General features: G+C 44.4%; 1 pseudogene; it reads left to right on the forward strand.

Moving 5' to 3' along the window:
• The window catches only part of LOC148474236 (uncharacterized), a 100,774-nt pseudogene that overhangs the window by 62,748 nt on the left and 10,221 nt on the right, over positions 1-27,805 (forward strand).

A 27,805-nucleotide genomic window follows, 5' to 3' on the forward strand; every position in this document is an offset into this window, starting at 1 on the left:
CATTTAATAAATATTGCGGAATGAACACTGCCAAAAATGTTTGTGTTAAATATGTGCATTAATAGTTTTTGGGATACCAATAAATTTACATCAAATGTACGACTTTGTATTGTGACATTATTGACAAAATGGGTTACATTTAATCAGGGCCCACAAGCCAACAACGTTCAACCAAAAAACGTTAACATTTGAAAAAAAGGGCTCTTTAAGGAACGTTTAAAACATTACCTAAGGATGCAAATTCACCTTGCAAAAACAAAATGAGGCACAAAACCTAAACATGATGACATGATTGTTACAATAGTCCAAAAACAACACATTGCAGCCAAAATAAAACCCCACAAATGTACGCTAATTGATTGTGTAATCCAGACATTAGCAGCTATGATTTGCACCTGCGTTCGGTTTTGTGCTATCCAAAAAAACTGCTTTCCAAACACATACCAAGCCGGTTTTCAATCCAACACTAATTGATTTTCTGACAAGCCGTGATTAATCGATGCAACATCGTGGAGTGCCGGGACGGAAGAGAAGGCCATCGCCAATGTGGTCGAGTTATCCAGACCCTAAGCTGTGCGAGCATTTTGAAGGGAAAGAGGATCATCTAGTGACGTATGAGTTGGTACGAACACATTTGACGTTCGCATTTGTTAATGTATGTACGCCCCAAAAACGCCTCGCCACGCCTGCGTTTTTCCATCTCCTCCCCCGTCAACACCCAAAAACGCCCTGTTCTGTCAATCACATTTGACATGTCACTTCCTGTACGCTATTTGACGAACGAGACAAAAAAAGCTTGCAATCTGCCATACGCACATGCGCAGTGTAACACCGACGCATGCGCGGTTAGTCAACATCGGAACACAACGAGCGTACTGCTGTTAACGAACGGCTCTGAATCAGGGCCAATGAGTGAAGGCCCCCATACATCAGCAATTGATTGTGACAATTCTGCAATTTGCAATCGATTGTGTATAAAAATCAGCAATGTATGGGTTTCACAGATCGCAGATTGCAACCAAAAAGTGATTGGAATTGTTTAATCAGATTGTCCAACATGTTGGATTTCACAGATGGATTGGGGCTGTATATTGCTGGTGTATGGACATGATCAGCAGATTTGCAGTCCGTTACTAGTAAAATGATAGGCCTTTCAAGATTGGCAGATCTGTGTTTGCCGAAAATTATCGGCAAATCACTGAAAAAGATCTGTAATGTATGTGCGCAGATTGCTAAATTTGGGAAATCCTAAATAAGGGCAATAAATCTTCAAATTGTTCAATTGTGGTTTTCAGGTTGCTGATGTATGGGGGTCTTTAGTAATGAGGCTTGGATGTATTAGGCTTTAACTCTGGATACTGCTCACACATGCACAAGGGGTCGGACACACAGGAGCTGATTCACACCCTCTCGCTAGGATGCGATCGCTCGTAGCTGGCCGATATTTGCAATCATGCGTAATTATCAGAATGCGCGTGCGTGAACCACTGCGAAAGATCGGAAAGCGCTTGCTCGCCCGGCATAGACAGCCCAGTTGAATGAGTGACAGGAGAGGCCGTTTGTGGGTGGTGACAGGGACAGGCCACTAGAAATGGGGGAGTGGAGGTACGAATGCAGGCGTGCCAGAGTGTTTCAATGCCGTTTCAGAGGCGTGCATAATTAACAGGCAGCATCATAGTACATGTCACCTGGTTGTATTTCACATTGAAGTGATCGCAGTGCTTGCAGCAAGGTATAGTCAACCTCAAGCGCTGCGAGCACATCCGATGGTGCTCTATGTACCAATGTTTTCATGCACTTCCAGGAGATGACATTCGCAAGTGGGCATCTTATGAATGGCTGGTGGGCGTCTGCATACACAAAGTGATCGCACGCCAAGACACAGTGGGCCTTACCGTACGATCGCCTGCCATGCTGGGCGTGCGTTAGATTTGCATACGCTGGGAGCGAGCAAAAGTATCTAGCGAGCGGGTCTGAATGGGCTCCACAGACCACTGTAGTTAACAGTGAACGTCTATGCAGGGGCGCCGAGAGAGGGGGGGCGGGTACAGATTACCGGGGCCCGGGCTTCCTGAGGGGCCCGGCGGGGGCCCGGGTCCGGCGCCGCTCCCCCCCATCACAGCAGCCCAGCACGCAGCGTGTGCTGAGCTGCAGTTGGAGACTGCTCGTGGCTGCTGGCTGCAGCCACAGCAGTCTCCTATGCCTGTGCGGGGGAGTGATCACACTGATCACGCCCCCCCTGGCTTTGCGCCGGGCTGAGGGGGCTCAGAGTGCCCCTCCCCCCAGCATGCAGCGCCGCGGCTGCAAATCTTTTTTTTTTCTCGGCTAGGAGGCGTGTCCACGCCTTCCCCCTTAGGCCACGCCCCCTATTACCGGGGCCCGCCACGGCTCTTGGCGGGCCTGCGTCTATGCAGTAAGTCAGTCTTAAATGGCTAAAGAGACTGGGGACTGTTCTCACCATGGGCAGGGCTGCCAAGAGCCTACCCGGGCCCGGGTGAAGGGGGCGTGGCCTAATCACGGGAGGCGTGGTCATGTCCCCTTAATTCAAAAAAAAGAAAAAACACAGTTGGAGTACTGCGAAGCGGTGCTGTGCGCTGGGGAGAGGGGTGCTATGAGCTCCTCAGCCCAGCGCATATCCAGGAAGGGGGGCACGATCAGGATGATCGCTCCTCCCACAGGGGAGGAAACTACCACTGGGCTGCTCAGATGACATGGTGGGAGTGGGGGGGGGGGCCGTGTCAGACTCGGGCCCCTCTCCTGGGCCCCTCCAGGAAGCCCGGGTAAATAGTACCCGCCTCCCCCCCTTCTTGGTGCCCCTGACCATGAGGCCTTTTCATCATAACTAAAAACTCGATGGAGGTAATTAGGTTTAGATCTCGCATGGAGTTCTACTTAATTACAGGAAGAATTCATCATTCCTCTTCTCCATAAGTATCTACTCTGCTAAATAAGTAGATTACAGGGGAGAAGGAGTGTTAAAATCCTGAAAATATCTAGCAGCTTAAAAGGCACTGTCTATATGGTTTTTATACTGAAGTAATGAATAAGTTATATCCATTCGAAGGAAAAACTGTCCACAACAAATAGTCACCAGACTAATGGAGAAGTGACTGTGTGGTTCTCTTATATATATTAATTGGCAATTTAAATCTGTATGCTTGTTTTTGCATATGAAGTGTGGAGCTGTTATATAACAATTTTGCAGTTATTATATTTATGGTGTGGTTATAAGAACTAATAGCAGTTCAAATATATTACCAACTAGATTGAGTCATTGCTCTATGTATGTGAGCTGTATTGTAATTTTTAGGGGTATATCCCAATATATTGTCTATTTTCGAGAATCTATGGCCATTTTTATTTTGTAATCTCATTAAACATCTTAGAATTATCCAAACCAAATGTGTGATTCATCTAACCAATTTGCAGCGTTTTCTGTCACATTGTTCCTTTTTATCTTGTATTACTAATGCTGGGCATACACTCTACAATTATCTGTCCAATCTGGCTGGTTGGAATGAAAATTTGGTAATGTATGGGAGTCAATGACAATCGGCCATATGGTCTTAAACACTGGAAAATGGAAAAAAATGATTGTTCAAATTGGTTAAATTAATTTGATTTAACAAATTTTTCTGAATGGCAATTTTTGTTTGTGAGCAAAGGGACGATTGTCATTTGCTCCCATACATTACCAGATTTTCAGTGCAACCAGCCAGATTGGACAGATATCTGACAGATAATTGTATAGTGTATACCCATCATAAGAGGGGTGGCAATTTCCTCCAAACAGTTAGCTGCAGCAATAATTGTATTAATTAAATACAGGTGTTTGTCAGACTAGGCGCCAGGTTGTTTTTCGGTTCTATAATCTATCCCGAAAACCTGTCATTATTGCGATGACAGCTTCTTGGGAATGAAGGGTCCCCCCTCTCTCAAGATCCCCCAGGCTTAGGCTGAAGCCCAGGGTTCTTGCCTGCACCCCTGGCCAGTGGGTGCAGGGGTAATAATCTGAATAAAAGATGGTTACTATCAGTGGTGGCTCCAGAGGTGGGGCTGCAGCGCAGTCCAAAATTCAAATAGGGGAGCCACACCAACTGCCAGTGAGTCCCAGCCGGCAATGTTTGGCAGCAATTGAAAGGACAGTTGGTGAGACTCCCCTATTTTAATTTTGGTTCTGTAGCCGACACTCGTTACTATTGTTTTTTACAGTGGGACTACAGATGCCAGTGTGCCTGCCCAGTTTTGGAACTAAAAGTGCCAGCAGGCAGCCGGCACCCGTACTCCCACTGTAAAAAAAAAAAAAAATAACAGAACTCACACACGGTTGAAAGTACAGTTTTATTACATACAAAATACTCTCACGCATACTTACCTTCTACCAGGTGATTGGTCCACTTCTCCAGTAGAATTCCCACAGTTTTCTTTAAAAAAAAATCCAATACTCACCTATTTCCTTGCGTAGCTCGGTCTACTTGTCCAGTAGACTCCCCGGGACTTGACAAAAAAATAAACCGAATAGCCCGGACCATTTTGGACATGTAGAGATGTATGTGTTAACACATATATCTCTACCCCGGTAAATGACAGAGACTGGATGGTTTCTGTCATTTGTTGGGCCGCCAGCCAATCAGAGGCCGCACATGAGAACCGCACACAGCCAATCAGCAGTCTCTTACTCTAGAGCGGTTTGTTTATTTGCCAAGTCCCGGGTAGTCTACTGCACAAGTGGACCGTGCTACGCAAGGAGGTAGGGGAGTACTGGATTTTTTTTTTTTTAGGAAAAACGTGGAAATTCTACTAGAAAAGTGGACAGATCACCAGATAGAAAGTAAGTGGGGTGTTAATGCTTTGACATAAGCCTGGGATGCTCGGGAGAGGGGGGAACCCTCTATTGGGGGTCCCCACCTCCCCTGACTAAATGGTTTGGCTTAGGTGACCCGGTGAAACAGTCACCTGGCTATGGCATTACACCCCGGCTAGGTTGAGTCCGGTGTTGGTTTTAAAAATAAAGAGAACCCATTGTCATTTTTTTCCCCTATTTTAAAAAACCAGGACTGGCTAAAATACGTGGGAATCCGAGACATTTTCCCCCCTGTATTTTTAGAACCAGGACTGACTCAGGAGCCCGGGGCTGGTTATACTTTGGGGGGGGGACCCCACGTAAATTTTTATTTATGTTTTAACCCTTTAATAACTTTCAAATACACAAGCAGCCTGCACGTATGTCACTGATATGTGCAGGCTGCTTGTTCGGGAGGGAAACACGGGCAGGAAACACTGAGATTAAACACAGGTATGAACGATCACATACACCATCTGGAAACCTGAACCTGACAAACATGGGATCTTGGTAAATTTCTTCTTAAAAATACCTCCTGATTCTGATTGTTCCTACCCATGTTTAAAAACAGACAGACCTGGGCAGGACACGTTTCTTAGTAATTTACCCCTAAGTCTCTTTTGCAGACCTACTGCAGTGTGCTAGGGGAATTTTTTATCTGTCTAGATGAATCCCTCCCTTACATGCACCTGTTATGGGCCAATACTTTGATTGAGTACCCACCATTCTGTGTATAACTTTTCTGAGAGGCATGTATGGGGTCAAATAGCTTGCTGATCCTTGCAACATCATGTTGGAGTATCCTTAGGTGCCCCCAGGTGAGTTGGTTCACACATAAATGTATGATCCAAAATAGTGTATTTATCATGTAGCATAGGACCACCAGTGCAGAGACGCCTTGCTGTGGCTGGTGGCTCACCATATGTTTGCAAATATATGTAAATGAGATCTCTGCATTACTATTATTGTGTAGGATGTAAGACTCTTTTGCTGGCCTATTGGAGTGTACTGGAGGAATATTTTCTGTTTTTTTCTTGTGTAGAATAACCCCTCCCTTACATGCATCTGTGATGAGCTAATAAATTGATTGAGCAACCACCATTCTGTGTATGACTGTTCTAACCACCCCAAACCTGTGGGAAACATGGTATAAAGGTGTCTAGCAGCAGTGGCGGAACTCCCGAAGACAATGGAGTCAGTTGCTGCCGAGCACCAGCCCTGAAGGAGGCACCTCCTCCATTGTCACCCGAGTCCCAGCCTTTCCATGTCCTACCGGCAGCCGCTTCTAAGGAGGTAGTTCCAACTTCCAAAACAGAGGAGCCACGGCTGAGCTGAGCGCCAATCAGCATCAGCGGCGCTCTTCCTCCACGTCTGGACTCTGTAGTCTCAGGTCACGGATGTCACGTAGCATGTGACCTCCCACGACCCTGTGCCTGCCTGCCTGAGGAGCCGAGTGCCGAGACTGTCTCAGTCCTCTCAGATACTGCAAAGCACCGGCGGCTGTCACTGACTGTCACTGCAGGGAGAGTGGCTCGGGACTCGGGAGAGGTAAGCAGTGTGCTCCGTTACATGCCAAGCTCCAGTGCTGGCTCTAGGGGTGTTCGACCTCAGCGGTCACACAGGGGCGCCACCCATAGAGGGTGCACCCCTCCCCAACATTCCGCATTTCTGTCCTGCTGTTCCACCCATGGGCCGAAGTGGCCCGTGGGCTGTTAAATCGGGAGGTTGGGGACCCCCCACTGCCGCAGCTGTGAGGCCGTGCCCGAACACCGGAGACTCAGATTGGATGCTGCGCGCATGCGCGGCCATCCATTCAGTGACGGGAGAGGGCTGGGGGAAGCCCAGCTAGTGAGGCTCCCCCCAGCCTGACATTATTTTGGAGGCGGACACGCCTCCTAATAACGTCATGTAGGGGGCATGGCCTATGGTAATTAGGCCATGCCCCCACTTCACCGCACGCGAAGATAGGACATGCTGGAGGGGGCCGGCACAGGGTGCTCCGACCCCTTGAGCCGGTCCTGCCAGGCTCTGTGGATTCTTCAGCTTTAAAGCGGGGGGCTGCATGCTGCGGGCTCCATTATCACTGATTCCATTTAGCAGAATCAGTGGTGACGTCAGTGGGGGGAGGAGCTTAGCCCAGGCTTATGCAGGAGATGCACCCAGTGACTGAGGGGCCAGGTCAGAGGCTGTCTGTGTACTGTCTGACTGACCTGGTTGCTGGTGGCTACAGGTGTCAGGTGGGCTAATGAGAACCGGGGCAATGCACTATCGGAAACTAAATCCCATGAGACTCTGCAGGTGGGTGAGAGGAGAATGTGCTGAGCTCTGATTGGAGGAGCTTATCACATGCTCCTTTGACCCGTGGTGATCATCAGCAGTGTAGCCTCATGGGAGTTATTCATTCTTTGTGGGGCTGTGTCTGCTGCTCTTCCAGCTGACTGAAACTGTGGTTCTCCTGGCTGACTGAGGCTGTGGTTCTCCTGGCTGACTGAGGTTGTGGTTCTCCTGGCTGACTACAGTGAGTACTGATCCAACTGTAACCCATCATTGGCCCCAGACTCCCCTGTATAAATATAATGCCTTCAATGTCCCCTATACCCCTCAGTGTCTCTTTTATCTCTCTGTGCCCTCTATATCAGTATCACATATACCGCTATTTAACCCATATACCTATCTCAGTGTACCCTATGCCTCTGTATTCTCTATACCTGTATTTCTCCTATACATATTTTAGTGTCCCTATACCTCTCTGTGTCCTCTATATTTGTGTCTCCCATATACCTATCTCAGTGTACCGTATGCCTCTGTATCCTCTATACCTGTGTGTTCCCTATACATATCTGTCCCCTATACATATATCAGTGTCCCCTATACCTCTATGTGTCCTCTATACCTGTGTCCCCTATACATATATCTCTGTCCCCTATACCTATCTCAGTGTTCCCTATGCCTGTGTCCATTATACCTATTTCAGTGTCCCCTATACCTCTGTGTAACCTATATTTTTTCAGTGTCCCCTATACCTCTCTCTGTGTCCTCTATGGGCCTGATTCAGACCCACTCATGAGCGGTTGTCCGCTCGCAAGTGGGTCGATGGTGTGCACTGCGCATGCGCACGACGGAGGGAGCTCCATCGGGCGCATGCGCGAGATGCGACGTGCGAAGGACTTTCCTTCGCTCGTTGTGTCTGATCAAAGGGGGCGTGCTGTCGATGTTGATTGACAGCACGCCCCCTTTGTGGGCGTGCCGGGGGCGTGCCTCCCAGACGAAGGCGTTCCCAAGGGAACGCCTACCGTCAGAAGCCGGCCCCACTGACATCACTAGTGTTGTCAGTGGGAGTGATTTTGGCTCTGATAGAGCCAAAATCACTCCGGGCCTTGCGGTTGAGAAACTCAACTGCAGGCTTCGGCTCGCAGTGGCGATGGTTGCGATGGTCAAGACCATCGCGACCATCAACCTGCACGCTCGTATATGCTGTGGGTGGTGACCCACAGCTATACGAGCGTCCAGGAGGACGCTCCATAATTATGGAGGTGGGCCCTGATTCAGAGCGAGCGCTCTGGTCAGAGCGTCCGGCTCTGAATCAGGGCCTATGGGCCTGATTCAGACCCACTCGCGAGCGGCTGTCCGCTCGCAAGTGGGTCGATGTTATGCACTGAGCATGCGCACGACGGAGGGAGCTCCGTCGTGCGCATGCGCCAGACGCGACGAGCGAAGGAAAGTCCTTCGCTCGTTGTGTCCGATCAAAGGGGGCGTGCTGTCAATGTTGATTGACAGCACGCCCCCTTTGGTGGGCGTGCCGGGGGCGTGCCTCCCTGATGGGGGCGTTCCCACGGGAACGCCTCCCGTCAGAAGCCGGCCCACTGACATCACTAGTGATGTCAGTGGGAGTGATTTTGGCTCTGATAGAGCCAAAATCACTCCGGAGCTTGCGGTTGAAAACCTCAACCGCAGGCTCCGGCTCGCAATTTCGATGGTCGCGATGGTCTCGACCATCGCGGCCATCACAAAGCACGCTCGTATAGCCTGTGGGTGGTGACCCACAGCTATACGAGCGTCCAGGAGGACGCTCCATGAAAATGGAGCCCGGCCCTCATTCAGAGCGTGCGCTCTGCTCAGAGCGTACGGCTCTGAATGAGGGCCTATGTTCCTTATCAATCTTTCAATGTCAAGGGTTTTTTGTCTCTTAAATTATCTATCACCCCCCTCTCTATCTCTTGTGTCCCATATATGTCATTCTGTGCCTTCTGTATCTATCACTGTCCTCTATACCTCTCTCAGTGTCCCTTATATCTGTCACTATCCCCTACACCTCTCTCAGGGGCCTATTCATTATGTTAAATATCGGCGCTAGCGTCAGCAATTCAACATTGCACCATGGCGCAGAGACAGCTGGTCCGAAAATCAGCTGTCCCCTTCAGTAGAGGTTATACTTAGCACTACCGAGTCTAATTTGGCAGTGCTACTGCGCATGTGTGAACTTGGGTTCACGTATGCGCAACTTCCGGTGGTAGGAGCCGAGCATTGGCGGAGGGATGCGAATGGATCCCTCTTCACATCTTGGAATCCTTCCCATAGTGAAGCAGCTGCAGTGTGGGAACAAACACCATCTGAAGACGGTAAATGATCCCGCAGTCAAGCTCTGAAAATTTTGTATTTTCTGAGCTTGATGAATTTAGATCCCCATACTAGTGTATGGGTACAGTGGGACAGATTGGTAGTGAAAGGTAATCAACTCCTGCATTACCTTATAATGAATAGCACTGACAAGTTATACAAAAGTTGGTGAAACTAATAATTTTCATCTGCTATTGTATAAATGAAGTGATGATGAATAGAGCCATCAGTGTCCCCTATAGCATTCTAAATGTAAAGTCCAAACATTTTGAGTTTTAAATGATGAAATTTGTCCAGATTGCAATAGCACCTTTAGGCGTACACTCAGGGTTACGCATGCGCCATGTGGGTTTTCTGAAATTTTCATGTACGCGCAGTATCAAATGATCGCTCAACTATGTCATCTGCATCTTGTGTGACTCAGAATCAGGCCTTTACTGCATATTATTTGTCCACTTTTTGTTTATATAGTATTCTATGACACTACTGGCTGGCCACTCCTCTCTGGTGGTTAGCCACACCCCTTTCATAGAGTGACAAGTTCCTTAGTGGGCCCCTATGACTGCATTCTCCTGGTGGGCCTTTCATGTCCCAGTCCGACACTGCCCCTCACCCACAGCTCTCCATCACACCCCTCCCTGCAGGGGCGCTTCTAGAGAGGAGGGGGCCCATGTGCAGTCTCCGATACTGGCCCCCTCCTCTCCGCCCGGCAGCTGGTAGCGCACTGAGCTGTGCACGGCTAGCGCCGGAGTTTAAGACTCTGGGCACTAGAGTGTACCTACAGTATAAAGTGTATGCACAGATCACCGGACGCCAGCGCTGACGTGGGACTCCGGAGAGGAAAGTAATATTATGGGTGCAGGGTGTGCTAATTACTATTGGTGATAATTTACACTGATGGGCAGCGTAAGTGAGCATGCGTAATTTCAGTTTATGCATGTACACAGAGAGTGCCGCTGTTGAAAGAAGGAATCGGAGGTTGCAGAGGTAGAACCGGAATGGATCCGGAGACTTCAACTAGACTGGAACCGGAAGTAACAACTTCTAAGCCGGCTGGAAGCAGGACACAGTACAATGCTGCAGAGTGAATGGAGCAGCTTGCAGGAATACAGTAGCCAGCAGCACAGGGTCAGGCAGTGGATCTAATGCTAGCCATACACTAGCACGATTTCGGGCCGATTGCCCGATTTTAGACGCGTCGTACGATGAATTGTGTCGAAATCGTGTAGTATTTTTAGGTAGGATATGATCCGATGCGCACTCCCCAGCTGTTAAAACATATCGTATGATCAGATGTGCAGCCCATATTATCTATCGTAATCGTATGCAGATCGTGCCGTGTATTTGTGAATACCATGCATCACGTGTCCGACTGGCGTCATTTCAGTTACATTTTGAAGAATTGTGTGTTCTTTCAATGACTTTTCCTCCTAAACTGCAGATCGATCGTATCATGAGATCGTATGTACATCGTGTGTCAATCATGCGGCCGACTCTGCCAGGGAGCTGCAGAATCGTAAGATGAATCTCATCTTATGCTGGTTGTACTAGTGTATGGCCATCATTAGGCAATGTTCACTCATTAGTGAGAGAGATCACAGGGAGGTAAACTACACACAGAGGAGTATTGAATCATACACATTGTTCAGACAATGTGCTAGTGGCAGGTACAGGCTTAAATAGGGCACTCTTGTCAGGAATAAGAGGAGGCTGTCATGTGAGTGCAGGAGACAGGTAGAGACAGGAAACTAGTGCTCACCTGATTAGAGTCAACATGGCTACACCAATGACCCTCCGGAATGAAGTGACAGTGCTCTGAGACAGTGTGATCCACCTTAATAAAGCACATCTGCTCAGGGTAAGCATGACTAAGTCCTGGTTTTTGTAACAGATAGGATGCCTATGTGATGCTTTATTACAGGCTATCATCTGCGCAGGGAGTCACTGTAAAGTCGGCTGAGTCCTGGTGAGTCCTGGTGAGCCTATTTGACCTCAATCCCTCACTCCTGAAAAATGTGCAAATTAGTCTGAATATGGCATTATCCTATGGGAGCTTGGTAAATACGGAAATGGGTAAATATGGCAGCACAGCAGCCCTCATAGAAAACGAACAGGGGCTGCATTTGCGGATGAAAATGGAGGGACCACGGCAAATATCGGATATATATGCTGCACTCCCTCCATAGTATATCTGGGGGATACTTAGACCTTTTCGGGGGTACCCATAAGTATTGTTTTCGTGGAATATCCTGCAAATATTTAGATAAATAGGCTCCTTTATTTGAGCTGATGCACAGTTACCCATACAATTAATCTGATTATCATATTGCGAATTACATTAGATTTATAACTGCCATATATAAAACTATGGGCCAAATGTAATAGGGTGAGAGTTTATAAAATGTGAGAGTTTAGCAGTAACCTATCACATTGGTGGAGTTTTATCTTCAATATGGGAAAATATCCGAATAAGATTTTAAATCGTAAGAGTTTTTTGAGTCTGAAAAACATGCGAGTTTGCTTTGTTGCTTTGTTCTCAGACTCTATTACATTGGTTGAATTTAAAAAGTGCGCAAAAACACTCACATTTTCTAAACTCTCACCCGATCAAATTGGACCCTATATGTTATTTACATATTAATGCATTAAAAACTAAATTGGAACCTCCTTCATCGATTTATATGTTTACATGCTGCATTCCATACCTTGAGATGACCTTTCTACAAATTTTTAGCCATATAAACATAATAATACCTAGATTCAATACAGTGCCCACTGATTAACTAACCATTGTTACCATCCACTTACTACCAACTTGCCATCAAGTGAATATTTAATTTATTCAGTAGGGACCTCCCCGTTGTGTCCTGATGGAAAAGGGTGAGAGTTTAGAAAATGTGAGAGTTTAGCAGCAAACTCTCACACTTTTAAGACTTGGACAATATGATAGAGTCCGAGAACATGCAAACTCGCATGTTTTTAGACTCACGATTTAAACTCTCATCCAGATGTTTCCCATTTTGAAGATAAAACTCGACCAACCACATTTCCTAAACTCTCACCATATTACATTTGGCCCTAGGCCTAATACAGGAGCAACACGGATTGAGTTTGCCTGCAAGTAGAGTCCTCATAAAACCAGCAAAGCCCTCACCATATTTTTCTGCCAAATGGTCGCACATACTGTAGATCTGAATAGCTCATTAAATGGATTGCACCACTTAGGTCCAAATAGGATATTTAGTACTGGAAAACATTCCTGATCACCCTGCATCTACAGTCAGGTGCATAAATATTGGGACATTGACAGAATTTTCATATTTTTGCCTCTATTCACCACCACAATGGCTTTGAAATGAAACAAACAAGATGTCCTTTAACTGCAGACTTTCAGATTTAATGTGAGGGTAATTACATCCAAAATAGGTGAACGGTGTAGGAATTACAACGGTTTCTATACGTGCCTCCCACTTTTTAAGGGGCCAAAAGTAATGGGACAAACTAAACAATCCTAACTCTAACTTTCACTTTTTAATACTTTGTTGCAAATCCTTTGCAGGCAATTACAGCCTGAAGTCTGGAACGCATAGACATCACCAGACGCTTGATTTCATCCCTGGTGATGCTCTGCCAGGCCTCTACTGCAAATGTCTTCAGTTTCTGCTTGTTCTTGGGGCATTTTCGCTTCAGTTTTGTCTTCATCAAGTGAAATGCATGCTCAATCGGATTCAGGTCAGGGGATTGACTTGGCCATTGCATAACATTCCACTTTTTAGCCTTAAAAAACTTTTTGGATGCTTTTGCAGTATGCTTCGGGTCATTGTCCATCTGCACTGTGAAGCGCCGTCCAATGAGTTCTGAAGCATTTGACTGAATATGAGCATATAATATTGCCTGAAACACTTCAGAATTCATTCTGCTGTTTTTGTCAGCAGTCACATCATCAATAAATACAAGGGAACCAGTTCCATTGGCAGCCATACATGCCCACGCCATGACACTACCACCAACATGCTTCACTGATGAGATGGTATGTTTTGGATCATGAGCAGTTCCTTTCCTTCTCCATACTCTTCTCTTCCCATCACTCGGGTACAAGTTGATCTTTGTCTCATCTGTCCATAGGATGTTGTTCCAGAACTGTAATGGCTTTTGTAGATGTTGTTTGGCAAACTCTAATCTGGTCTTCCTGTTTTTGTGGCTCACCAATGGTTTACACCTTGTGGTGAACCCTCTATATTCACTCTTGTGAAGTCTTCGCTTGATTGTTTAGTGTTCACTCTAGCTCCGGCGCGAGGCAGGGTGCCGGAGCTAGAGAGGGCACGTTCGTGCGCGCGTCCAAGAAGGGGGCGTGGTCATCAAAAAGTGGGCGTGTCTATAAGACACGTCCCTTTTTCGTCACTCTTGGGGGCGTGCCCGGCACTTACGGACACGCCGGGCAGCCCCCAAGCCCTGCAGACAGTGAGAATAGATGCCGGGCGCACGCGCCCGGCATCTATTCTCCGGCGGTAACCAGGTCACCGCACATTTCTTCACCCGCGGGACACTGTGACCCGCAGGTGAAGACAGTTCCCGCAGGCTGGTAGGGCAGGGCGCTTTTTGCCCTCCTTCTGGAGGGCAGGGTGCTTTTTGCCTTCCAGAAAGAGAGCCATGCTAAAACAGCCTAGCGGGAACGCTAATTGTTGACTTTGACACATATACACCTACCTCCTGGAGAGTGTTCTTGATTTGGCCAACTGTTGTGAAGGGGTTTTTCTTCACCAGGTAAATAATTCTTTTGTCATCCACCACAGTTGTTTTCCGTGGCCTTCCGGGTCTTTTGGTGTTGCTGAGCTCTCCGATGCATTCTTTCTTTTTAAGAATGTTCCAAACAGTTGATTTGGCCACACCTAATGTTTTTGCTATCTCTCTGATGGGTTTGTTTTGATTTTTCAGCCTAATGATGGCTTGCTTCACTGATAGTGACAGCTCTTTGGATCTCATATTGAGAGTCGACAGCAACTGATTCCAAATGCAAATGTCACACCTAGAATCAACTCCAGACCTTTTACCTGCTTAATTGATAATGAAATAACGAGGGAATAGCCCACAGCTGTCCATGAAATAGCTTTTGAGTTGATAGTCCCATTACTTTTGGCCCCTTAAAAAGTGGGAGGCCCATATAGAAACCGTTGTAATTCCTACACCATTCACCTGATTTGGATGTAATTACCCTCAAATTAAATCTGAAAGTCTGCAGTTAAAACACATCTTGTTTGTTTTATTTCAAAGCCATTGTGGTGGTGAATAGAGGCCAAAATATGAAAATTCTGTCAATATCCCAATATTTATGCACCTGACTGTAGCTTGTTGGCGTACTACCTTTAGTGCATTGCTCATTGCCTCATTCTTCTCTTCTGTAACTAGACTTTTTGGTGCCCTGGGCCAGAAAGAGCATTAGCGCCTGAAAATTAATAAATAACCAAATAGGGACATAAGACGCAAGCCCCTAAAAATGTGGCCTCATGGGGTAGGGTCATGACAAATCTGAATTGTTCCTTACGATGATGAAGAGAGTCTGGGCCTGATTCAGAGCCGGACGCTCTGAACGAGCGCCCGCTATGAATCAGGGCGTTTTTTTTGGAGCATCCTCCTGGACGCTCGCATAGCTGTGGGTTACCACCCACAGCTTATGCGAGCGTCCATGATGATGGTCGCAATGGTCAAGACCATCGCTACCATCGGGCTTGCGATGAGACTCTGCGGTAGGGTCTCGGTGACCGCAAGCCCTGGAGGGATTTTGGCTCTATCAGAGCCAAAATCACTCCCACTGACATCACTAGTGATGTCAGAGGGGCCGGACCCAGACGGTAGGCGTTCCCATAGGAATGCCTCCATCTGGTAGCCACGCCCACGGCACGCCAACCAAAGGGGGCGTGCTGTCACTCACCATCGACAGCACGTCCCCTTTGGTGCGAGACCCGGAGCGACGGAGAGCCCGTCGCTAGCCGGGTCTCGCGCATGCGCACAACGGAGCTCCCTCCGTCGTGCGCATGTGCACGAGGGCACCATCGACCCACTCAGCGCTCGCGAGCGGGTCTGAATCAGGCCCTCTGTTCCATGTTTAAGTTGTCTGACTGCCATGTGAGAGGTCATAGGCTTGAGTCCCGGGTATGACAGTATTTTGAAATGTGTGTGTTGAAAAAAAAAAGAGGATGTAACTGAAAGAGCTTGGTAAGGTGGCCAGATGTAGAGTTGGCTGGGGAGGAGATAGGGGTGGCCAGGAGATGGCGGGGATAAAAGAAGAGGAAGCTACAAATGAGAATGATTATAAGCAGAAAACTGACATGTCCGAACAGCACCACCTGCCATGCGGTGCCCTGTGCCGTGGCATATGTCGCACCACCCTAGTTACGGTCCGGTCCTGCTGTATTGTGATAAGGCTGTTAGGCAGTTAAGAAAATAAACTCCACCAGCCATAGTTTATTGTTGTGCAGCTGTTAGTGACCAGTTACTGTTACTGGGGTAATTGTGCTTGTAGTTAGCATTGTGGGCGGGCATTGTGTGCTTCTTGTAGGTGTAGTGCAATGCAGCAGTTTTCTCCAATCAAGGGCATACGGTAAGTTACTTGGTCAGGGCACCCTCTCTGCTCTTTGGCCCTTGCACTTAGTAAGATGCCAGTGGGGAACTCTTCCATCCTATGAAGAACTGTAGTCCCCTTCTGCAGGCCAGAATAAAACTGTGGCAAGGCTCCTCTGCCTTCTCACATTTAAGTTCCCTGAACACTTCAACAGGAGGAGTATAGTATGTGCAGGTCCTCACCACTTCTGTTTCTGTTTTACATGTGTACAATTTTGGTTGCGGTGGATGCAATATGCTGGGTTTATTCTTCTTCGCAGGTCGGTTCATCCAGATCTGTTGAGTGACCTCTACACTATCCTGAACTGAAAGTCCTCCACTGATTGTATTCCAGCTTGTTATTAGGCAGTACATGCATCTTACGTATAAGAAATAACTAGAGATGTGCACAGACCCCCGTGTTTTGGTTTTGGTTTTGGATCTGTATCTCCTCTGGTTTTGGATCTGGATCTGGTTTTGGATCTTTTTCCTTTGTGTTTTGTTTTTGGTTTTGGATCTGTATTTTTTCCAGAAAATTATATAATCAGCTAAAACCACATAATGTGTGCCTGTTTTTGTTCCTACAGTATTATTAACCTTAATAACAATCATTTTCAGGCATTTCCATGCATTTTTAACCACCTCACAGCTCACAATATTGATTTCACTATTTTTCACCAATATAGTCCAAAGGCTGCAGCGAGCTGGCTGGCTAAAGTAAGCAACAGAGCAGCTCACAAACGCACGGCAGTTTAAAAAAATATAGGACATCTATGAAACATTGCCACACAGCAGTGGCAAACAGGATGGCAGTTTAATAAACTATAATAATGTCAGTTGGCAATGCCCCAATTTGTGCAAAATGTAAAGAAAAGGAGGTGCAAGATGGAATTGTCCCTCTCACCCACTCTTATGTGGGATATTAAAAAAGACATTCACAGTTCAACAAACCAAGCACTGTAGCGACTAGGACTGACACTTTCGTGGCTGAACGTCTTGGTTTGTATGGGCCCCCACAAAACATTTTTTGGAAGGACTACCTTCAATTATTAAGGAGGAGGTTGATGATGAGGGTGTTGGTGTTGTAGATTGCATGTGCTGTCCAAACTGCTGGTTGCTGATACTGTTATTAATTTACAAATTATTATAATTTTGTTAAAATGCATGAAGTCGCTGCAAATGACGTAACAGGGAGGAGGTTCCTAGATGGTTAACGTCCCTTCCTCTGCTAACTATGGCTTTACAAATGGAACAGATACCTTCACAACTGTTGTAAGAATTTAGATTAAAATAATTCCACACCCAAGATGTGGCTTTTCTGGCTTTCTTTTTATCATGAGCAAGAACTGCTGCCACTGGTGGCGATTTACGCAAACAACATCCTTTTCATCAACAGTCTCATTAGCATCAGATAGGACACAAATTTCCCCCTCATCCTCCCTTTGCACTTCCTTCACACTATCATTCTCATTTTCTATTATTTCACCATCTAAAACTAGCACAGTAATCCGCTGTGAAACTGGGTGACAGCTGTTATACTTACTTCCTCTAACAAAGGACTGTTTAATAGTAAAAAAAAATTTAAATTACTACTAGTAGTAGTCTTTTTGATACACACATGAGAAGTGGATTTTTTGGTCCTTTGCCCAGGCATGGCAACAATGGGATTTTTCCCACCATGGGCAACAACTGTTGCCTGATTGACAGTTTTTACACAAACATCCTTGGCATCAACATCCTCATCATCATCCTCATCATCATTGTTGTTATTGCCAACTACGTAAATATCCTCCTCATCCTCCTGGTGCAATTCTACAGAAGCATCCTCGATTTCTACATCAGCATGTTGCCTTGTGCTGCTCACCCCCACATTTGCAGAGGGCACACAAATGGTGGAAGGATGATCTTCTGCAAGTACAGTATTAGAAAGCTCAGGCTCACACATGGCAAACACGGACACACTTGGACTCTCCTCGGGGATCTGTGACTTTTCTGAGACAATTTTAATTTTTTTTGTACCTCTTCTACAAGCAGAAGGGCTTAAATCATCACAACTAGAACCACCAGTCATAAATAAAGGCAGAGGCTTTATCCTTTCCTTACAACTTCATGTAGTGAATGGCAAACTGACAATTTTTTGTTTCTCTAAAGCTGACTTAGCTTTAGATTTTTTATTCTTTAACAGGGTAAAAGTTGATTTTCTCACATGGCTTGACTTAAGCGCTGGTGCATCGGCCTTCATAGATGACGTTAACGGCCTTGCATCATCAGCATAACTGCCTCCGACAGCTACAAGACTGGTATGTGGATCTTGCTCTCCTGTGATGTGACTGTCCTCCATACTCACTGCGGTCTTACAGCAGTGTCACCAAGCAATTATAGTGCAGCTAAGTTGTGACTAATGCACACAGCCACACACAGAAAAAAAAATTTTTTTCACACTGGGGGGGGGAGGGAGAGCACCCCTGAACAAGGCAGCAGCTCCTTGATAAATGACACAGACAGCACCCCTGCGCATCTATGTTGCTGATAAGTGTGGCTGACGCACGCACACATACAGAAATAAAATACTTTATTTGTTTCACACTGGGGGGAAGCTCCCCTGATCGAGACAGCAGCCCCCTGATAAATGACACAGGCAGCACCCCTGCGCACCTAAGTTGTTGATGAGTGTGGCTAATGCACACACACAGAATAAATAGTTTTTATTTTTTTCACACTGAGGGTGAAGAGTACCCCTGAAAGAGGCAACAGCCCCTTGATAAATGACACAGGCAGCACCCCTGCGCACCTACATTGCTGATAAGTGTGGCTAACGCGCACACACACACAGAAAAAAATAGTTTTTATTTTTTTCACACTGGGGTGAAGCGCACCCCTGAAAGAGGCAGCAGCCCCTTGATAAATGACACAGGCAGCACCCCTGCGCACCTACATTGCTGATAAGTGTGGGTAATGTGCACACACACACACACATAGAAAAATTTTTTTAATATTTTTCACACTGGGCATGAAGAGCACCCCTGAAAGAGGCAGCAGCCCCTTGATAAATGACACAGGCACCTACTGTACATTGCTGATGAGTGTGGCTAACATACACACACACAAAAAAATTTCACACTGGGGGTGAAGAGCTGCCCGATGGACAGAGCACCCCCTGGACAACACAGCAGCACAGCCAGCCAGCCCCTATGGACAACAGCCAGCTAGCTCCTATATGGACAACATCCAGCCAGCCCCTATGGACAACAGTCAACCCCCATGGAGTGGACGGGACAACAGCCAGCCACTATATGGACATTAAGCAGCCAGCCCCTGAGTGACAACAGTAGCCAGCCTCTATGCACAGCGTCAGCAACAGCACAGCACAGCGATCACATTCACAGCCCCCTCCCTCTTCACTCTCCACAGCCAGAATGAAAAATGGCGGCAATCGCAGAACCTTTTACACAATCCAAAACAAGCAAGAATCCGACAGCGGGATGATGAAGTTTTGCCTCGTTTTAAGATCCAAGTCAGGCGGTAAAACCCGAGCAGACTCGGATCTGCCACGTATCTTCTAAGTTCGGGTGGGTTCGGATCTCTGAAATCCGAACCCGCTCATCTCTACAAATAACGCATGTAAAGAAGTGGCGGACACAACTCTATATCAGTAATAGTACATATCTATCCACATGCTTCATTATTTAAATTTATTAGATTTAAGACTCCAAACTTTGTATTGCTCCTCTACTTGCTCAAAGCTATACATTGAATGTTTTGGAAATCTTTCATTCCAATTTATTTGTGGATAAAACTGTTTTCCTGAGTAGACTGAGTCTTTTTAAAAATTCATGACATTTCTGATGATCATAATTACATATACACATTCCTCCCAACAGTTATAATAATACAGAAACGTACATTTACAAAAGTAGTCTTAATAGTGATCTAAAAATATGTATTTAATTATTCATAGAAATGTAGACAGCTTTTTTATGAAAACAAGGTGCCGATCTTCAGAAAAATGTGACAGTGCACTTTGCCTAAGTGTGCAGAAAATTACTTTATTCATTTCTTAAATGATTTAACTGATTTTGTCCTGTTTTCGGAACTAGATATAAATCTAAAAAATTGGACCAATACAAAGGTACCACCACAACAAAAACACTGGCTTTAGATAGATCTCAACAATGTTAAGCAAGCAAAAATGTCAACTGCATTAAAAATACATTGATGAATTTGTCCTTATTTAAAAGTAAAAAAAAACATTTTTTTTATATTATCCGTATTTGTTTCTAAAAACATTACTAAAAACATTCTCATCAGAAATAAGATGAAATGGAATGCTTGGTGTATACTTGCCAAACTTTTACTCGGGTTGCCCGGGAAATGTCAGAAGGGGAGTCCAAGGTGGGTGGTGCTGGGGACGTTATACTGTGAATTACGTTATTGTAGCTCCACCCCTTGCTGCACAATGCTGCAACTAGTGACTATAGTCATTTGTGTGCACAGCTGTATAGTTTCTGCTGTATATATTTTTACCAAAAAAACAATATATATTTATGATTCCACTGGCACCAAGGGACGTATCGTAATCTGCAGTCAAGAAGGTAAAGGGTCTAACAAATATACCCAAATGAGAACAGAATCAAAAAATGTGTTCTCCGATGCTGATTAAGATGCTGTTAGACCATTATTTTATTCCGAGTTCACTCCTTAACTTCCTGAAGAAGCGGATGGCATTTGTGAAATGCATAGCAGTGATATTGAAGTGAGATATTTCCTATATATTTATTTTATGTTTACTCCATTCACTAATTTAAAATATTTTTAATATCATGCTACTGTTTTACTTTGTGATACTGTGAAAATGATTTTATACCAAGGTTATCTGCTATAGTGAATATGTGCGTTCCATGACAACACTCAGGATTATTCATTGTTTGGGGGGTTTGAACCCAAGAAATCTCTCATCTATATTTGGATTCATCAATAAAGATTAATTATTTTCTTCATTACATTGGATGGAAATTCTCATTTTGCAAAGTTCACAATCATTGAGTAAGGAGTTAGGGCGGGATGTACTACATCCCGACACTTATCAGGTACATGTTAATTATGTCGGTATGTCCTTACAAATATGATTAAAATCGCAAAGCACAGCACTCCCGATAAGAGTTCTCCTCTGCGAAAGAGGGACTTCCAGGGTTAATACCCAGAAGTCCCTCTGCGCATGCGCAGAATGGCGAGCGCCGCCGTGGGGGAATTGCAGAAAGAAGCCCATAGGCTTCTATTAGGTAATGCCATCTAAAGATGGTGTTACCCACCAGGTCCAAGCTCCGGAATGTATCGCATTCCAGAGCTTGGTACATAAGAGAGACGCAGTCAACCCCATGAAAATGGCTTTTTCTGGGATTTGACCGCATTTTTGCCCATAGTACATCTCATAATTTCTGTTTGAGACTCAGGGCTCTATTTATTAACATTATTTTTACTAAAATAAAGTAAAAAGGGTGTTTTTACACCCTTTTTACATTATTTTAGTATCACCTAAAGTTACTAAAGGGCAATTGGAGTAGAATTCGTAAAATTCAACTCCAACCCCTAATTATCACTTATTTTTAGTAAGCAGATCGCATTTTCCATCATTGTAATGGGAAATGTGACCTGGCCAAAGTTACTAAAAATAAAATGTGTAAAAATACCGAGGTGGCGTTATCCAGGGTCTACCCCAGTTACCAGACTCCTGCTCCGCTCTAACAGGCAGAGCAGAGCCAGGAGCCGGCCCCAGTGATCAGCTGTGTGGTCTAAACAGACCACACGCTGATACACTGTAAAAAAAAATAAAAAAAAATTAGTTAAAAAAAACCTTACCAGAGTCCAGGGCAAGTGATTGCTGCTCCGGTGATGTCCTCCCTCCGGTCAGCTGGCATCCCATCCTGCACTGGGGCCTGGTCATCACCTGACCGGGTCCCAGTGCAGGATGGGATGTCAGCTGACTGGAGCCACGGAGGATATCACCGGGGCACCGATCACCTGAGGTAAGTGTAATTAAGGGAGTGGGGGTCGCGATCATCAGAGGCGGGGCTTACCGGCAGGGTTTAGTGGCGGCCGGTCGGAGCATGCTCAGGCACTTGTCATGGTATTTTTTGCAAAAATACAGTGATAAGGCTGCGGAGGGGATCCGCAGGGGCAGAGCTTTATCGCAAGCTCTGTCCCTGCAAGGGATTTTTAGTAAATCCCTGTGATATTGCCTGATTTCGCAATGCCAATTCAGTCGGTAATATCACACTACAATCTGCATTCAAAATGCGGATTGTAGTAAATAGAGCCCTCAGTGGTTTTATCACTAAATTTAAAGTCACATCACATGGCACAAAATGTCAAACCTGGATTAAAAAAGGGTTACTACTGTATGTGTTAGCAGCAAGTGCCAAAGAACCATACAACCTATAGTTTTACTCTTTGGGCTGAATTTATATGCATGTTAAAGTGATTCAATGTGATATAGGGGGAGATTTTATAATTACCACTTGACAGCTGGGATAAGACTTTAACAATTGAATTGCGTGTTAGGCGGGAGCGCACACACGCGTGGTAAAGAAAATGACCATGTGGTACATGCATTAAATCAAGCTGTGGTAAACCAATACTTTACCTCGTCTAATTAAATTCTCCCACTTTAAGTTTAGCTTAATGAAATCTTCACGTATAAAATCACATATACATGGCATAGCTGCAGTATTTACTTTTAAGATCGTTTTTCATGACTGAAGTTTGAACACGTCAGTAATATCAGACGTAATATCAGAAGAAGCTGTGTTAAGTCTTTGAGAATAGTTTCTCATGTTTAAGCACAAGCTGCTTTAAGAAGGCTCAGTGTTCAGACTCTGAAAGACTCATTCTTTACATTTCCATGCAAATTATTTTCATTATACATTTTGATTAAATTGTAAATAAAACCTCTGAAAACTGAATCTCTGCTGCTGTATCTTATTAAAAACCAGTGGGGAGTTTTGACGAAAAATAAGTAAATTGCTTCTGAGTTTATGAAATCCTAGTGTGCCTGATAACTGATAAATTTCACATTAAGCGTCATCTGAAGCTTGAAAAAATAATTTAATTGGTGGGAAAAAAACACACACAAATTGCTTTCCCAGCTAATAACACAGTTGTGGAGGAGAAGTACTACTGTACGTAAAAATTGCAAATAAGTCATGTTAAGAGAATTATTTAAAACGACATTACCAATAGGGGGCATATTTATCACAATACGCATTTTTAATGATGATGTAATAAATATTTTTCACCCAAATTTGCAATATGAATTTTTTTTATTTTCACACAAATTTACGAAGTTTCTCTTTCCAGGAGATAAACTCCGAGAAGAGCTTGTCCTGGCGAAGAGCTGGAAGCAGTGTGATAAGCGTAACGCCATCATGGTTCAGGTCACCCGCGGCAGCCGTAAGTCATTCTTTTGGTGCCAAGCATTGCGGAGCTTGGTAAATTCGACAGCGCAGTAGCCCCTACAAACCTATGAAGGCTGCATTTGCAGCTGAAAATGGAGAGACCGTGGCAAATATCGGAGATATCTGCTACAATCCGATCATACAGTAGTACATATGGGGGATACTTAATATTTGAAAGATGTTTCCTAGGTGGCAGTGCGTCTTTAATGTTCCAAAATTCAATGTAGAATAAAACATGTCACAGTTGATACGCATGTTACAACCGTACCTACATAGTAAACAATAAAAACAGAACATGGTCTAATCATACTTATATATTTTGCTGCTAGCAAATGGGACCAACAAAACCTCTATTTATGAAATTAACTAAATACATCCAATGTCCTGCTTCACCAGGTTGGTTCAGCAGTGAGATAAAGGAGTGAGTGATATACAGTCACAATTCACTTTTTTTTTTAGTAATGATTTTTTTTTTCAGTTTGTTAATTACGGTATGTGTAAGTATTACATTTAATCTTAATTTTAAGTATACACCAGGGATGGCATTATTGTCATTTCCAGAGTCCAACATACCTAGAGGAAGGACAAATTAGATGTTGCCCATAGCTACCAATCAAGTTGTAGCTATGATTTATCTTATACATTCTATAAGTTGATTGGTTGTTATGGGCAACACTTCCATTGTCTTCTTTATTAGGTTTGATACATCTCTCCACAAGTATTTCCTAGGTGGCTCTTGATAAACTTAAGAAACTTTCCAGCACAGAGTTGGTTTGTTCTGTAGTATAGCTGGGTACATACCTTATGACCATGCGACCCTGCGATGCAGAGATGACATGTAATGATACACCATGTCACTGCAAACTACAAGATCCGCTGTACGATGGCACAATTTATCATTACATGCTGCACAGCACTGCGTCGGCCATGGAATTGTCCCATCTGATGTGCAGCACAACAGATGGGATGATTCAATGAATGATGGCTGGGAACGGCAGATAGGGCATACACATTATACAATGTGTACAATATATCATTCCGATCCACATATGTCCTGGAACTATATATTGGACAGAAAATTGTATAGTGTGTAGTGTACCCAGATTAAGACTGTTTATATGTTTTTGATCTGATTTCTCAATTAGACTTTTATAGTCCTTTGATAAACACCCAGGGTGCTGGCTACTGCACTTAGGGCAGAACCCATTCTGAGGGTTTCCTCAAAATCACAAAATCAGCCCTTGACAGATGACAGAAGTTGGTTATAAGAAAAGCAAGAAGAGAGGTGGGTGCACTTATGTCATTTCTGCACCTCAAGAAGTGCGGACTTGTAATGCTTCTTTATATGTCATGCACACACACTGTGCAGAGTACATGTTCACTTCTCCACCTTTGGATATATCCCTATTAAATCAATCTGCATCAAGATTTACAGGTTGGCGTTAGTAAATCACATCAGGTTCCAACCTATAAAAAGTATGGTGGATGGCCAGTTATTCAATGATCACTCCATGTATTCAAATTGAGTTTACCACAGCTTGCAAGGGCCTACAGTACTTCCATTTCACAATGGCAAGCAAAATAGGTTTCCGACTCCAATGCCAATGTACTTCCAGGCCTGCCAGAAAGAGAGTGCCGATGACCCCAGTTGAGTAAAATCAGCCTACCCAGTGTATTGAAGGGGAGCACCTAACTCATGCAGCCGGATGACCCCTGGAATGCCATACTTTCCCCGCACATAAAAAGCCAACACAGAAAACGGGGAAAGGGAGGGAGGAAGGGGAACACATAGCAAAAGATGCAGATCCCTGCCTGATCCAATCAGTATAAAGCTTAATTCCACCCCTAGTAACACTAAAAATGTACCCTACTGGCTATCACCTTCACCTAACAACAAAACATTAACTGCCCTGCAGGTAATGCTCCCAAACTGCACTGCCCCGGGGTTTAAATGACCTCTTAAGGATCACCGCCTATATTCATTTTCAATTTTCAGTTCTCCTAAAATGCTGCTCAGTTTAGTTTATTTAAGGTATAAATGAATAATGAGGTTGAGAGGACTAATGTACTGTCATTATATCATGTCATTGTTTGTGTTATTAAAACTTTGTATTACACTGTGACTGCATACCTCCAACATGACCCATTTCAGGAGGGACATAATGCTCTGTTCCTGGACTTCCCTCTTAGTTTATGATTGCCGCCACCTGTGTTTAACTAGTTTCAACACAGGTGATGGCAATCATAAATGAAGAGGTTAATGTATGTACCGGTTAATGTATAAGGACAAGAAGTGACCTCTGAGATCTCATACTGTAAATGGTGGAGCATTCATGTACCGTGTCTCCCCATATAAGGATTTGCGTACTCCCGCCACAGTAAATGTGCTCTCTCAACTCCTTTATCTTATTTAAATATTCCCATTCTCTGGAATGTATACTGTAAACAAACAAGAAAGTACTATAACTTTTCTTTCACATATCAAGAATGACCTGACTCATGGCAGATACAGTAGTGACATGCTATAGTCCATATTCAACCATTCATTGCATTCTACAATATCTAGAGTTAATACAGCACCAATCATTCCCCCAAAGCAAGGCCCACGGGGAGTGATTCTGAATCGTAGGCAGGGAATGTTTCCTCTGAACATGCACCTGTAACGCACTACGCATGCCTCCCAATGGTTACCGCTAAGGGACACACATCAAAATTGCATTAAGATTCATGCAATTTCGATGGGCGTTTCTGGATGGTAACTGGGGGGAAGAAGAGGTGGTTAACAGGCTGCCGTGGGCATGTCGTTGTCAGAGATTGCATCTAAAGATTTTGCTTGCGTCTAATGACGCAGTTCCACTAACACCAGCGGCCATGGTCTATAGGCAGGTGCAATGTCCAATGGTGTGGCCGATGGTCTGCCGATAGTGATTATTTGTAATCAATCGGATGCCCATCAGCTGCGGCATTAACATAAAGAGGCAGGAGCGGATGTGACAAAAGTTGCAGCCAATACTGAAACTGCGGCCACCTGTGAATCACCCCCAGAACCTTCTCACATCTATGTGACAGGCGGACATCTTTCTTTTTATTCTTCAAAAAAAGTTCAACTAAAATGGGAAGCATAACAACTATCACTCTGTAAGGGGGAAGCTTCAATCTTAAAATGGAATAATAAAATGTGTAACTTCTCCATAACTGCTACATATGAATTATAAGGTATAGCACTCTCCAATACAGTGAAATATCAGGCTATAATAATAAGTAGTCACCTTTGTGTTTCCTCACCCCTATTACAGTATTCTGCTTGTAGCCTTATTCTCTTATATGGCATATACTCATTGGTGGTTTATAATACCCTGATATATTACAGCAATAGTAGGTGCATTACCTCATGTATATAATATAGTTGGTCAGTCCTACTAGAAAATCAATCCTAACATATGTGTTCTGTCTGTAAGCTTAAATAAATGGAATGGTTCCACAGAAGACACAAAGCTGTCAATCACATCTTCTTTTCCAGATAACCTTTGGAAAACCTGATGTTACTGGGTTTCCTTTCATAGAGATTAGGAAACAAAAAAATAAAACTCCATAGTGTAACATTGGTAATAGATTTGAAACAAAGAAGAAACATGATATGTCCTAAATTCCATAGGATAGTATAAAGCTTTCCAAGTCCCTTAAGGTTGTACTCTTACTGATTATGTGGAATGATCGCATTCAATATTTACTGGATTTTGTTTTATACAGGAACTTCTTTTAAATCCCAGATGGTCCTCAATTAGTAGAGATCGATACCCAGATTTAGGAAAAAAATTATCTAGCAAAATTCATAAGTTAAATTGGCTGCCTACCAGATTGAACCAATGAACAGCATTGGATAATATAAGAGTTCTTCATCGGGAAAGCTAGACCACAAATGTCCAGAGTTGGACATTCCCTCTTTGAAAACAAGCAACGGTGGGGAAGATATCCAGAATCTGCCCAACATTGTCCAATTCTCTTCATTGCTTCAATCTGGTAGGCCAGTTTCTGATTGAGGTACAGTATTACCAGAGGTTAAGGCCCTACTCACCTCATATCCATATAAAGTTTAATTGTTATAATGAATATTCATGAGTCTAACAATCTTTGACAGAATTTATTAAATTTATTCCAGCGCTACGAGATCAACATCAGCTGGAACCATTCAATATAAGCCCTACTTTGTCCAAAGTGTATAATTTACATGTCTACCTGCTACACACAGCAAATATTGATTACATTGATTACAGTGTCACAGCCCCTGCATTATGCA

The sequence above is a fragment of the Taudactylus pleione genome, unplaced genomic scaffold, assembly GCF_031769625.1.
Source record: "Taudactylus pleione unplaced genomic scaffold, aTauple2 ptg000864l, whole genome shotgun sequence".
Lineage (NCBI taxonomy): Eukaryota > Metazoa > Chordata > Amphibia > Anura > Myobatrachidae > Taudactylus > Taudactylus pleione.